The sequence below is a fragment of the Equus przewalskii genome, chromosome 9 (assembly GCF_037783145.1).
Source record: "Equus przewalskii isolate Varuska chromosome 9, EquPr2, whole genome shotgun sequence".
Classification (NCBI taxonomy): domain Eukaryota; kingdom Metazoa; phylum Chordata; class Mammalia; order Perissodactyla; family Equidae; genus Equus; species Equus przewalskii.
The window spans coordinates 12,572,537-12,586,093 of NC_091839.1; the positions used below are offsets into that span (position 1 = coordinate 12,572,537).

At 38.4% G+C, this 13,557-nt stretch overlaps 1 protein-coding gene and 1 pseudogene across 2 annotated transcripts in view; both read right to left on the minus strand.

Moving 5' to 3' along the window:
• LOC103542475 (cell adhesion molecule CEACAM1-like) overlaps positions 1 to 13,557 on the minus strand; it is a 432,471-nt gene that overhangs the window by 96,086 nt on the left and 322,828 nt on the right. The window lies entirely within an intron of this gene.
• On the minus strand, positions 8,027 to 8,868 carry LOC139073506 (FUN14 domain-containing protein 1-like; annotated as a pseudogene).

The window sequence follows — 13,557 nt, forward strand, 5'->3', positions numbered from 1 at the left end:
AGGACTGAGTGAAGAGATGAGAATGATTATAATTTTTACGACTTTATTATTTTTGCAATATTACTGATTTTTAAATGCTTTATTTTCAGATTTAAGAAAATCTTTTTCTCTTTTTTCTTAAGCTAACTATGACTGATAGTAAATTTGCTAAATTATACCTTTGTAAAAAAAAATTGAATCATTTATCTTTTTCGTCCTACTTGATCCATCCAGAATTTGGAAACTCATAGTGAGTATTATTATTTTCATGGCAATATAGTTATTCTCATAAGTTCAATAAGAATCTGTCCTCCTTATAACAGGACACAATTGGAAACATTGGTTATTTTACCAAAGCTTTTAATATAATGTCATGTTTGAGAGAAATAAGCATTGAGTCAGATATGACACCGACAGCTTTTGAGAAAGAAAGACTGGACATTATGGAACAAAGCCACTTGGAAATGTTGGCTTGGTACCTTATTTACAGGGTGCCTAGCAACATTACTGGGTAAGTAATGAAGGTCACTTACTGGCAGGTGCCTGGAACCTTGAAATATTTGGGGGAACTCGAGAAGAGAAAAATTCACCCAAATCTGTAGGTATTACAGGTTTTGTCTGGCATCAAGAGGCTTTTGAAGTTCAATCTGGAATTCCTTATAAAAAATTCTAGCAAAGAAAGTTTAAAAGAGCCTATATGAGCAATTGCTATTCTTCCTGTACTTATGTAAATGATCGGGCCAAATTTTATTGAAACTAGACTTACATTGCAAACCAATCAGTCTTAATTTGGCTATCTTTGGTAAGAATGAGGGTGATTTTAGAAAGAAAGACTATCTTTCAGTAAAAACCATAATACACATCTTTGGATATTAGATCCTAGTTCTGTTACTTGTCTTTGACGTTTTTGTTTTCTACTTGTAAACTGGACTGGATCCTGAATTCTTCTAGTCTCATGAAGTATCTGACTACAAATATCCAAGCTAACATTTTCAATTTTTTTCCCCATCACGCTTTATTTGAAATCATTGAGAACTTAAACCACGCTTGTTCCTAAAGCCCTGCAAACTGAAGCCAGACAACTTGATATAAACTTAAGACAGATCACCACGATAGAATTCCTGTTGTTGTGTAAGTCACTCAAAAGGATACCTGAACACTTAATGACATCATCAGAGACATTTTAAGCTGCAAAGGATGCTTCCACACTGACATCTAGAAATCTTAACTGGCTGTCCCGGAACTCAGAAACTGCTTTATAATTTGCTCCAACCTTCAACCTTGGGTTTCATCTTATTTCCATAGAAATACTTCTTATTAAATACCTGATTGCTTGCTTCCACAATATAGCCTAACTTTGGGCCCCACCTGAATCACCACCTTCTAAAATGAATTTAACCGAACTGATCTGTTATCAGGACTAAGAATTGTGTTCAATGATATGGAACAATCTACCATTCATCTTCTGGCCCATGAAGCTTCTTTAAGTTTCAAAGGATTATGAAAATTTTTAAAGTTTCAAAGGCAGGACTGTGGGGGATCAGAATTGGCCACACTACAATATGTCTCTTTGGCATGAGGATTATTTTGGGCTGTTTACTTTTAAAAGCTGCAGACATGGGAGAAGTCCTGAAAAGTAGTATTTGCCCTTTGTAAGAGATGTTTACATTTCTGAGGGAAATCTCCATCTGTAAAGGAATCTCACTCTCTGTACCAGGAAGAAGGGGGGATGACCATATCTCTAGAAACTCTTATCAATGCAGAAAGCAAGGACTTAAGTCTGCATAATAAGCTTACTCCTCTTTACTGTGCTTTTCTGGTAATCTCCCATAACTTACTGCCCCCAGACCAAATATCCTCCTTTGTCTTTACCTGAAGATAGTATTTAAGGTAACAGCCTCCACCATTTTGATGAGTTGTACAGTTTCTTGGGTTTCTTCCATGTATACATGTTACAAAGTTTTGTTTGATTTTCTCCTGTTATTCTGTCTCATGTGAATTTAATTCATAGCCAAGCCAGAAGGACACAGAGGCTAGAGGATTTGTCTTCTTCCCCTACACCCTCTTGTTCAGCCTCCTGAATTATTCTTCATTCTAAGACCCATTTCAGATCCTGTCTCTTCATTGAAGCCTTTTATGAATATTTTGCTTAGAAGCAGTCATCTTTCAATTCTTTGATTTCTAGTATGTAGGATGGTGTGGCATGAGAACATGAGCTTTAGATTCAGAAATATGTGAGTCTGGATCCTGGTTCCATCTTTTCCCAGTTCTTGGACAAGGGACAAGTTAATTGACTTCCTGGAGTTTTGGTTTCTCGTTTGCAAAATAGGGATAGTAAACCCAATGTCAAAGGGTCATTGTGAGCATTAGGTGAGGTGCAAATAGAAAGGTTCCAAGCAGACTGTAAGTTCTATTCTCTTCTTGTGAGTAGTTCAGTGGTACTTAGAGGGATTGTTGGTGATGTGAAGGTTCTTGTTCAACTTTCCTGCAGAGCCTTTAAAAGATATTTGTGTCTGGTCATCACTAAGATGACAGACACTCTCGAACTGAATTGAGTGCTTGGGGCTTTAAGGAATTCAACAGATCCCCCCAAAACCAACTCAGTAAATAAGTGACCTATGGATAGAGGAATGTAACCCAACAGAGGGAGAAGGAGGGACAGACTAATGTCTAAATGGAGAAAGCTGTGATGCCCCCCACATCCAACCCTTTGCTGTCAGACAGCATTGAGGAAGTGTGACTCATTAAACCGTGAGTCCTGCAGAGCAGCCATTCACTAATCCATTCCCTGCCCAAATGATACATACACAGGCGAGTCAGGTCCCCTATAAGCTGAACACTTTACTCCCTTCTCTGCTCCCTCCACCCACAAAACTCAATGCTGGGTGATCTTGTTTGGCAGGCCCAGGCCATTAATTGGTCTAAGAAGACAAGGCCAGGAAGGGGCAGGCTCAGAAAGAAGTAGGATACCAACAGGCATGGAAAGAGATAGGTGGGGCTGCCATTATTAAAAGGCCACAAACTCTGGGTGTGCCTTGTGACTGTTTCTGCATTTGGAGTCTCCTCCCCTTTGTGACCATTGTAGGAACTCTCCTTCCTCTACTCCTTCGTGTTACACTTTATTTAAATAGTTCACTCTTTTTATGGCTAGAGAATAGCCTTTGCAAATAGCTGACAATTCAGTAAAAATGACTTTTCATGAGAACAAGGAACCTGAACTGTGTTTCTTCTCTGAAAGAGATAGAAGTTCATAAAAGCAAGCTTTTATGGAGAGATGTGCAATTGTGAGTGGTGTCAGGGAAGAGAAGATACAGAACACCATAATCTCAAGTTTGTGTGCCTGATGCACAGTAAGCCAAACACTGAGACATCAGTACTTGGAGATGGAGAAAGATTTATTTGAATTTCCTAAAACAAGAAGGCAGTTGCATGGGTTCTCTCAAATCTGATTTAACAAGAGAAGAAAGTAGGGGGTTTCATAAAGCTAAGGGGTTTGGTATTGAGGAGTTTTGGAGAAAGAAAGGGGTAATCCATGTTTGTTTCACTCCCAATAAGCCCCCGGGCAATCTGACTTCTGGGCCACAAGGGCAGCTGGGGGCTTGTTATCTGTTGATCCTTGAAGGCATCCTCTTTCTTCTGTAAAACAACCACACCAATCCTTGAGACCCTTGAGTTACCCTTCAGGTTTGACAGGAAAATATAAAATTGACAAGATTAACTTCTTTTTATAACGAGGTCCAAGGGTAATCTTACTGAATATTTACAGTAACCCTCAGGTATCCAGCTTCACAGTTGCCTAAGTGAAGGGCAAGATGGAAAACAAAATGCTGACTGTTTGGCAAGTTCTCAAAATGGAGGAAGCAAACATCATTCTGAAAGGCGATTTTATTCAAGAGACCTCAGAACTCTTAGGATGTCCTCTGCCCAGTTTAAATTATTAACATTTATTTAGGAAGGAGATGAGGCAAAATTATGGAGTTGTGCGATGTTGAGCAAATTACTTAACTTCTTTGTCAGTTTTTTTAATCCATAAAAATGGGGATGATATCATTTACGGGATTCTTTGGTGAAGACTGTAGCTACATGTACAGCCCCTAGGATACTGCGTGACACACGTAAGTGCTGAGTAAGTGTGAGCGATTGTAAATCTGGGACTAGGCAAAGGTGAGCCCTGGTCATCAGGGCGGTGAGGCATTTTCTAGGTAGTGGCCTGGCAGGCCAGCTGGAGATGAAAATGATAGGGGGAGGCTTAACTTCCAGGAATGGAAGGATTTGTAGCAGTAACTTATGAACAATATTCTGGAAAATGTCTTAATCCAAGGGAGAAATACTCAGAGGGTGTGTGGCTTCTGTCACAATTATTCTCCCTGGGGCTCTGGGAATGTGTTCTAGAGTTCAATGGTTTTGCTGAAGGCCAGGCCGAGAAACAGGCTTCAGGAAATGTCTTCCAAATAGCATTCATCTTGCTAATTCATCTTGTTAATAGGATTCCCTATTGTGGCCTGGGCATTACTTTTGTCTCTGTACTTTCTTTATTTGTAAGATGTAAAGAGAAAGGCTGAAGAAGGATGAACTAAGGAAATGAATGTATAAAATAAGAGGGCGGAATTGGAACTGGCTTGTCTAAGTTTTGAGGAAGTATATATAAGTTTTAAGTGAACATAAAAGGACTGTTTTTGAAAAGCAACAGACCTCTCCATGTAACTACAGTGTGCTGCCTTATGTGGATATCAGGCTCTGTCCCAAGAAGCACTGAAGCAGAATCACAGGAAATGTGTAGCATGGCCTTCTTTGCTAAATGGTTACACTGAGGTTAGACTAACTCGCTGAAGAAAAAGTAGGTGAAGGAGAAAATGGGCAAGAGGGAGAGAAAATGGGATGACAGAAGGAAAGAATTGAAAGAATGTTTACTGAGGGCTCATCACATACCAGGCACTGTGTCATACCTTATGCATCTTTTTTTTAGAGGTGAGATTGCTTTATAGCACTATATAAATTTCAGGTGTACATCATCATATTTCAATTTCTGTGTGGATTACATCCTGTTCACCACCCAAAGACTAATTAACATCAATCACCATACACATGTGACTAATAACCCCTTTAACCCTCCTCTCTCTCCTATTCCCCACTGGTAACCACCAACCCAATCTCTATTTGTTTGTTTTTTGTGCTTATCTTCCATTTATGAATGAGATCATACAGTATTTGACCTTTTCCCTCTGACTTATTTTGCTTAGCATAATACCCTGAAGGTCCACCCATGTTGTTGCAAATGTAAAGATTTCGTCTTTTTTTATGGATGGGTACTATTCCATTGTGTATATGTACCACATCTTCTTATCCATTCATTTCTTGATGGACACCCAAGTTGTTTCCATGTCTTGGCTAGTGTGAATAATGCCACAATGAACATGGGACGAACATATCTTTACGCACTTGTGTTTTCATGTTCTTTGGATAAATTACCCAGCAGTGGAATAGCTAGATTGTATGGTAGTTCTATTCTTAATTTTTTGAGGAATCTCCATATTGTTTTCCATAGTGGCTGCACAAGTTTGCACTCCCCTCAGGAGTGTATGACAGTGACCTTTTCTCCACATCCTTTCCAACACTTCTTATTTCTTGTCTTGTTAATTATAGCGATCTGATGGACATGAGGTGATATCTCATTGTATTTTTGATTTGCATTTCCCTAATAATTAGTGATGTTGAACATCTTTTCATGTTCCTGTTGGCCATCTGTATATATTCTTGGGAAAAATGTCTCTTCAGATCTTTTGCCCATTTTTAAATATATTTCAGATGTTAACCACTTAACCGGTATGTTGTTAGCAAGTATCTTCTCCCAATTGTTTGTCTTTTTGTTTTGTTTATTATTTCCTTTGCTGTGAAGGTTTTTAGTTTAATGTAGTCCCATTTGTTTATTTTTCTGTTGTTTCCCTTGCCCAGTCAGACTTTGTACTTGAAACTGTGCTGCTAAGACTGCTGTAGAAGAGCAAACTGCCTATGTTTTCTTCTACAAATTCCATGGTTTCAGGTCTTACATTCAAATCTTTAACTGATTTTGAGTTAATATTTGTGTATGGTATAAGACAACGGTCTATTTTCATTCTTTTGCATGTGGCTCGCCAGTTTTCCCAACACCGCTTATTGAAGAGACTTTCCTTTCTCTGTTGTATGTTCTCAGCCCCCTTGTCGAAAATTAGCTGTCCATATATGTGTGGGTTTATTTCTGGGCTCTAGAGTCTGTTCCATCAACTTGTGTGTCTGTTTTTGTGCCAGTATCATGGTGTTTTGATTAGAATATCTTTGTAGTGTATTTTGAACTCAGGGAGTACGATACTTCCCGCTTTGTTCTTTTTTATCAAGATTGCTTTGGCTATTTGGGGTCTTTTGTTGTTCCATCTAAGTTTTAGTATTCTTTGTTCTATTTCTGTGAAAAACGTCATTGGAACTATGGTAGGGATTGCATTGAACCTGTAGATTACTTTAGGAATTAAGGACATTTTAACTCTGTTAATTTTTCCAATCAAAGATCACGGAATATCTTTCCATTTCTTTCTGTCTTTTTCACTTTCTTTCAACAATGTTTTATACTCTTTAGCGTACAGGTCTGTCACCTCTTTGGTTAAATTTATTCTTAGGTATTTTACTCTTTTTGCTGCAATTGTGTTCTGGGGGATTAATAAAATGGGATTGTATCTTAATTTGTCTTTCTGCTACTTCATTGTTAATGTATAGAAATGCAACAGATTTTTTCACTTTGATTTTGTATGCTGCAACTTTATCATATTCATTTACTATTCCTAAAAGTTTTTTGGTGGATTCTTTAAGGTATTTTGTATATAAAATCGTGTTACCTGCAAATAGTGACAGTTTCACTTCTTCCTTTCTAATCTGGATCCCTTTTATTTCTTTTCCTTACTTGATTGCTCTGGCTAGGACTTTCAATACTACGTTAAATATGAGTGGTGATAGTGGTCATCCTTGTCTGGTTCCTGTTCTTAGAGGGATAGCTTTCAGTTTCTATCCATTGAGAATGATATTAGCTGTGGGTTTGCAATATATAACCTTTATGATGTTGAAGTACTTTCCTTCTATACGCATTTTATTCATAGTTTTTCTGTGGTTTCTTTCTGAGGAAGAGTCGCCCTGAGCTAACATCTGTTGCCAATCTTCCTCTTTTTTTTTTTTTTTTTGCTTGAGGAAGATTAGCTGTGAGCTAACATCTGCGTCAATCTTCCTTTATTTTTTGTATGTGGGTCACTGACACATCATGGCTGACAAGTGGCGTAAGTCAGCACCCAGAATCTGAACCCATGAAACTGAGCCACTGAAGTGGGGTGCACCAAACTTAACTACTATGCCAAAGGGCTGGCTCCTATACAGAATTTTTATCATAAATAGATGCTGTATCTTGTCAAATGCTTTCTCTGCATCTATTGAGATGATCACGTGATGTTTATCTTCCAATTTGTTAATGTGGCATACAATGTGGATTGATTTATGGATATTGAACCACCCCTGTATCCCTGGAATAAATCCCACTTCATCTTGGTGGATGATCTTTTTAATGTACTACTGTAGTCGATTTGCAAGTACTTTGTTGAGGATTTTTGCATTGATGTTCATCAGTGATATTGGTCTGTAATTTTCTTTTTTGGTATTAAGTCACTTTAATATCTTTAGTAATTCTATTATTTCTAAATCCTTCCACAAAAGGGCATTATATTTCTTCAGTTTATTGCAAATTTATCTCTAAAAAAACTCAGCCCTAATGTTGAAGATATTTTACAAATTTTTAATTATTAGCACTTTACTATAAAGCACAATGAAGGACATTTTATTTAAATAAAACAAGGATAGTATTTCACTGGGTCATATATCCAAGAGATTTTTTTCCATATCAACATACAATGGTGATATTTAGGGGCAAATTTGTAAACAAAGGAACCTTTTTGAAAAACGGTGAAAGCCATGTTTTTCTCAGGAATACTATTGTGCACATATATGTTATTTTACAACAGATACTAGTTTTCCAAGCTTCAGATGGCAAAATGTTAAGGTGTCAGTTTGGAGTTGTTCAGCTAGTTATTTCTTGTTGTCTGGAGAATCTGGCAGGGTGTAATGAGACCACCTTGTCACCACCACTTCTCTTCTCACAGGAGACGCCACTGTGATGGAACATCCATATCCTTAAGATGTAAGTCCTAGCCAAAAGCCTACCACAAATCCACTGGATATCACAATGTTTTGTTTAACAAATTCTGTTGCTTCTTCAATTATCTTGTTGAATTCTGGTGCTGCTTTATTTGCTCATTTCTTAAATGTCTTTTTGCTTTGTTTACATCTTTTTCACCTCTCTTCCAGTCGATCTGCACATAGCCACTGAGACTGGCAATCTGAATGAGAAGAAAGCCACCGTCTACTGCAGTTGCTGCAAGCTTTTCAACCTTCTGGAACAAAAACCCCACACACCAGTCAGTCACTCCACCCATAATAATCTGAGTGGCTACTGAGTATTTTTTCTACCATAGGTTTGAAATTATAGACAAACACTCGATTCCACCAATGGTGTCTTCTTGCCTACTCACTTAAGTCCAACATTTCAGAAGAGTCATCATCAGTTTCATGTTCTTCAGGGAGGAGGGCTTCCGGGTCGCCATGATACCACTGGCAGCCTGCTCTGAAGGTGATCCCTGCCTGCTCTCCTCCATCAAATCCTTTAAGAACTGCTCTCGTGTAATTTTCTTTTTTTGTGTTGTCATTGTCTCATTTTGGTATCAGGGTAACGTTGGCCTCATAGAATGAGTTAGGAAGCTTCCCCTCCACTTCACTTTTTTGGAAGATTTGGAGAAGGACAGGTATTAAATGTCCTTTGAATATTTCATAGAATTCACCAAGGAAACCATCTGGTCCCGGATTTCGATTTTTGGAGTTTTTTGCTTACTCTTTCAATCTCCTCATTGGTGATTGATCTATTCAAATTCTCTATTTCTCCTTGATCCAGTTTTGGAAGTTTGTATGATCTTAAGAATTTATCCATTTCTTCTAGATTATCCAATTTGTTGGCATATACCTTTTCATAGTATTCTCTTATAATTTGTTGTATTTCTGAGGTCTCCATTGTAATTTCTCCTCCTTCTGATTTTATTTATTTGACCCTTCTCTCCTTTTTCTTGGTGAGTCTAGCTAAAGCTTTGTCAATTTTGTTTATCTTCTCAAAGAACCAGCTGGTAGTTTCACTGATCCTTTCTATTGTTTTTTCAGTCTCTATTTCATTTATTTCTGCTCTGATTTTTATTATTTCCTTTCTTCTACTGATTTTGGGGTTTGTTTGCTATTCTTTTTCCAATTCTTTTTGGTGCATTGTTAGATTGTTATTTGAGATTTTTCTTGTCTGTTGAGGTACGCCTGTATTGCTATAAACTCACCTCTTAGAACCACTTTTGCTCTTTCTAAAAACTTGTGGCATGTCATATTCTCATTTTCATTTGTCTCCAGGTAGGTTTTTGTTTTTGTTTTTGTTTTTGTTTTTGTTTCTGCTTTATCTCGCCAAATCACCCTGCTACATAGTTGTATATCTTAGCTGCATGTCCTTCTAATTGTGCCATGTGGGACGCCACCTCAATGTGGTCTGATGAGTGGTGCCATGTCCACACCCAGGATCTGAACCAGCGAAACCCTGGGCCGCCACAGTGGAGCATGTGAACTTAACCACTTGGCCACAGGGCTGGCCCCCCAGGTAGGTTTTGATTTCTCCCTTGATTTTTTTTTTTTTTGAGGAAGATTAGCCCCAAGCTAACATCTGCCACCAATCCTCCTCTTTTTGCTGAAGAAGACTGGCCCTGAGATAACATCCGTGCCCATCTTCCTCTATTTTATATGTGGGATACCTACCACAGCATGGCTTGCCAAGCAGTGCCATGTCTGCACTTGGGATCCGAACCAGTGAACCCTAGTCTGCTGAAGTGGAATGTGTGCATTTAACCGCTGCACCATCAGGCTGGCCCCTGATTTCTTTTTTTGACCAAATTATTGTTCAGTGGCATTTTGTTTAATCTCCACATATGTGTGACTTTACCAATTGTATTCCTACAGTTCATTTCTAGTTTCTTACCACTGTGATCTGAAAAAATGCTTGGTAGTATTTCATTCATTTTAAATTTATTGTGACTTATTTTGTGGCCTAATATGTGATCTATCCTGGAGAATGTTCCATGTACATTCAAAAGGAATGTGTATTCTGTGGTTTTTGGATGGAATGTTCTGTATATATCTACTAAGTCCATTTGGTCTAATGTGTCATTTAAGGCCCATGTTTCAATACTGATCTTCTCTTTGGATAATCTATCCAGTGATGAAAGTGGAGTGGTAAAGTCCCTTACAATTATTGTGTTACTATGTCTCTTTTTATGTCTGTTAATAATTGCTTTATATATTTAGGTGTTCCTATGTTGGGTGCAGAGATATTTACAAGTGTTATGTCCTCTTCTTGGATTATTTCCTTTAACAGTACGTAGTGCCTTTCTTTGTCCCTTGTTACAGTTTTTGTTTAAAAGTCTATTTTTTCTGATATACTTATTGGTACCCCAGCTTTCTTTTTCATTGTCATTTGCATGGAATATCTTTTTCCATTCTTTCACTTTCATTTTCTGAGTATCTTTAGATCTGAAGTGTTTCTCTTGTATGCAGCATATATATATATATGTTATATATATATATATGTATATATATATGGGTCTTGTATTTTTACCCAATCAGCCATCCAATGTCTTTTGACTGAAGCATTTAGTTGATTAACATTTAAAGTAGCTATTGATAAGTATGTACTTATTGCCATTTTGTTACTTTTTTCTGGGTGTTTTAGTAATTCTCTGTTTCTTTCTTCTTCTCTTGTTCTCTTCCATTGTGGTTTAATGGCTTTCTTCAGTATTACCTTTTGGTTCCTTTATGTTACTTTTTTCGTTTATTTGTTATAGGTTTCTGGTGTGTGATTACCGTGAGGTCCATATTTAATAATGTACTTATATAGCAATGTATATTATGTTCATGGTCTCTTACATTTGACCTCTTGCTAAAAACTCTACTCTTTTACTTCCTTCCTTCCACATTTTATGTTTTTGATATCATTTGTAACCTCTTTTTTGTGCATGTGTATGCATTATCCTCTTATCATGGAAATAGATAATTTGAGTATTATTTTTGTCTTTTAACATTCATATTAGTTTCATAGGTTGTTGATCTAGTACTTTTACTGTATATTCACCTTCACCACTGATTTTATTGGTCTTTTTTTGATAATTTTCTTATTCCTATTTGTGGTCATCTCTTTTCCACTTAAATCCCTTTAGCACTTCTCATGTGGCTGGTTTCTTCAGGAAAACTTCCTTTCATTTTTGCTTGTCTGGAAAACTCTTTATCTCTCCTTCCATTCTGAATGATAACCTTGCCAGGCAGAGTATTCTTGGCTGTAGGTGTTTTCCTTTCAGCACTTCAAATATATCAAGCCACTCTATTCTACCCTGTAACCTTTCTGCTGAGTAGTCTGGTGATAGCCTCCAGGGTTTCCTCTGTTTGAGACTTGTTTTCTTTCTCTTCCAGCTTTTAGAATTCTCTCTTTCTCTTAATTTTTGACATTTTAATTATAATGTGTCTTTTTGTGGGCCCCTTAGCGTTACCCCTTTTAGGTGCTCTCTGTGCTTCCTGTACCTGGATGTCTGTTTCTTTCCTTAGGTTAGGAAAGTTTTCAGCTATTATATCTTCAAATAGATTCTATGCCCCTTTGTCTTTCTAGTCTCCTTTTGGGACACCTATAATATGGATGTTAGTGTGCTTGATGTTGTCCCAGAGTTCCCTTAGACTGTTCTCATTGTTTTTAATTCTTTTTTCTTTTATCTGTTCAGCTTGATTTCCTCTGGTCTTTCATCCAGCTCAGTGATCTTTTCTTTTGTATCATCTACTCTGCTATTGATTCCCTCTACTGAATTTTTCACTTCCAGTGTTATAGTCTCCATTTCTGATTGGTTCTTTTTATATTTTCCAATTCTTTGTTGAAGTTCTCACTTAATTCATCCATTCTTCTCCCAAGATCTGTGAGCATCCTTATAACTATTAGTTTGTACTCTTCATAAGATTGTTTACCTCTGCTTTGTTTAGTGCTTTTTTTGAGGATTTGTCCTGTTCTCTTATTTGGAAAATATGTGTTTGTCTCTTCATTGTGCCTCTTACTCTTTGTTTATATTTATGTATTAGGTAGATCAGCTAAATCTCCTGATCTTGGAGAGGTGGGCTTATGTAAATGATGCTTTATGAGACCCAGTAGTGTGCTTCCCTCATGTCAGCAGTTTTACATCTTCCAGGAGTGTCCTCTGTGTGGGCTATGTCTGTTCTTCTGTTGTGGCAGCATTTCACTTGCTTCAAGGGCACAAGGAGGTTAGGGTGTTCCCCTAGCTGGCTGGTTGTAATGCTTAGCTGTGTATAGATTCTATTGTCACTTCAGTCACTTTATCAGGCATGAGAAGTAACAGCACAATTAGCTGAAAGGAGTAATAGCACATTCTTGTTGCAGTTTCTATGTTAAGTGAGTAGGCCCTCAGTGTGGCTTGTTGCTAGGCTCAGGGGCTTATAATTTCTTTAGGTCTCTGGCCTGCAAGGCTGTTGTCCGTTCTCTCAGGATTGAAGCTGGATGGTGCTGGCCCCAGGCATGGAAGCACACAATCTTTTCAGGCATTAGAAAGTGGAAACACTCCTCTAGGTGGCTGTTTGAGAAGCACAGGTTTGCAGCTGGCAAGCCCCACCACCTGCAGGCCCACACAACCCATCAATACATTCCTTCCCTGTGTGCACTCCCCAAGACAATGAAGCAGACCTAATTTCCCCACTGCAGAGGCCCCTCTCACTCCACCAATGCAGTCCTGCCCCTTGCACACTCACTGACCCTCACGTATGCCTGGCATGACATAGGCAGACCCTCTTTCCCTGCTGCAGACATCCCTCACACCCTGCGTATATGTGTTCACAAGTTGCCCAAGGGCTTGATATTGAGTTGAGCCAGTCCCTAGGGTGGTCTGGCTGTACTGGCTGAGCTTGATTAAATCAGCACTCTAGTCAGTGGGAGAGAGCCCTGCACTAACAGGCCAGGGCAAGAACTCCAATGGCATCTTCCAGTGTCTGTGTTGGTTGCCTGTACTGGATCAAAATAATGGCTGCTGCCAATGTCTCAGTTCCTGGAGAGGTGGTCCCAGCCTGGGGAGGTCTCACCTCTCACTGAGATGTGCCCAGAGCCTATCAAATGAGTCTCTTTTCACCAAAGGAATGCATACCTTTCTTTCTGGTGATTTTAGATTGCTTTCCAAAATGGGTGAATTTGTGCATGGGTCCCGTAAGAGGCTTTTCTTTCTCTTATGTCCAATAGCCCTTCTGGGGCTGTGCCCCATTTTTTTAACAGCCAGCAAAGGCAGATATTATGACACTTGTCTTGGTTGTACTGAGTTCAAATGCTGCTCATTGTGGCACAGTTCTCCTGCTCAGATCTCTTGCTCCTGCAGGGAACACTTTGTGCCTTAAGATTGC